Genomic DNA, 1,899 nt, shown 5'->3' on the forward strand with positions numbered 1-1,899 from the left:
TATCTTTGTTCACTATTTTTTCTCTTGCCTCTTTCTCCTTCGATCTGGGTTCAGCGTTCAACCTGAATCCCAAGTCCTAAAGTTCTCTCAGCAAGGATATCTGAGATTTAAGTGCCTCCAGTTATATTTCTTCCACAGCTGAATGACAGTTGAGCTGAGGAGAGAATTCTAACGTCTATCACAGTCTTTGACTTGTAATATTTTATTCCATTGTCTTCTACGCACCATTGCTTCTGTTGAAAAGTCTGCTGTCATTCTTCATTCCTTTCTACATGATTTGTCTCTTCTCTTTGGCTGCTTTTTAGATCATCCCTTTGTCGATGGTATTATGAAGTTTCACTACAATGTGCCTGGGTGTGGATTTACCTTTCTCAGAACTCATTCCTAGAACTGAAGTCTTTGTACAAGTTTGGAAATTTCTCAGCTATCATATTGTTGAATTTTGCCTCTCCTTCGTTAATATTTATACTTGCAGAATTTATATTTGACATGTGTCAGAACTCTTTATGCTATTCTGCACCTCTCTTGGCCACTCTTTTTTATTTTGCACTTTTTAGACCTTTGTGCTACACTCTTCATAATTTATTTTCACTCTTCATAATTTTTTAAGACATATTCTGTTTCACTCACGAATCTCTCCTCTCTCTATCTAATGCACTATTATGCTGTTAATTTCAGATATAATATTTTTCATTTTTACATGAGTCCACTTCATCTTCTTAAAAGTGACATATTCCTATATATTCAATTTCCTGTATCTTTAATAATTCTTACCATACTTATTTCATAGTATCTATATGATCATTCTCTTCTCTGACATCCTTTATTTAGTCTGATGGCTTTCACTCATGGCTGGCAATTCTTGCATATTTTATTATTTTGAGTTGTGAGTCCATTTTAAGCCAGTTTTCATCCAAGGGAATTCTGTGGGGCCTGGATTGCTGCTGTGCCTTCAGAGTATATGTGTGCTGCTGCTGGGTCCTCCACAATCACTGTTAGCCTGGGCACATTTGTTCCGTTGCCTGTAAGCTTGGGAAATTTCTGAGCCATGCAGGTAGTGTAAATTCAAAGTTCTAACAAGAATAGCTCTGCAGTTATGAATTTTCAGGGGAATTACCCGTCCGCCCTGAAAAGAGAAAGACCTCTTGTCTGCTTGTGCTGGTGTCTTACTAATCTGACCTTTTCTAAGGGTGTGAGTCTCTGAAAGTCTGCCTGTACATGGGGGAGGGTATGCCAAGTCTAAACCTGACCTCCTGGAGTCACATGGCTGTTAAAACGCAACACCTGGACTACCTCACCACAGCTGTAGGTGTTCCTTTGGTCAGAACATTAGTTCATCACCCACCCCATCCCCAAGACTTTCTTTAATGTCAAGGCTGCTCAGCAATACTTATGAATAGGCATTTGTTATATTTTCTCTTCCATTTCTGGGTGCTTTGAGGGAGGAGGAATTTTATATGCTCTAGTCTAACATATTTCTGGTAACAGAAATTTTTTTATTTTAAAGCAGCACTCTCTTAAAAAATTAACATAATATCACCTCCTTTGTTTAGCCTTTCTTATTATTCAGGTGACCATTTCCTCATTTGACTGTTCTACTTACCACACATAGTTCTTGCTGAGCTCTGTCATCCCAGTGTCTGGAATCGAGTAGGGATCAAATATGTCTTGAGTGGATGGATGATTCCATGGCTGGTCACATGGGTATCAGCCACTGCTCTGATGTCAGTGAGCATGGTGAGGATGGAGGAGGGCTCAAAGAGCCCATCCCTGCCTCGCTGAGGAAGAGAGATTAGGGACAGTGGTGTGCTAGAGCTGACTTGCACCAGAGAGTCACTCGTTGGCATATCTTCCCAAATCCATGTTCAGTGATCTTATGTTTGTAGCCTGAAATTGGCC

This window comes from Suricata suricatta, chromosome 2 (genome assembly GCF_006229205.1).
Source record: "Suricata suricatta isolate VVHF042 chromosome 2, meerkat_22Aug2017_6uvM2_HiC, whole genome shotgun sequence".
Classification (NCBI taxonomy): Eukaryota; Metazoa; Chordata; class Mammalia; order Carnivora; family Herpestidae; genus Suricata; species Suricata suricatta.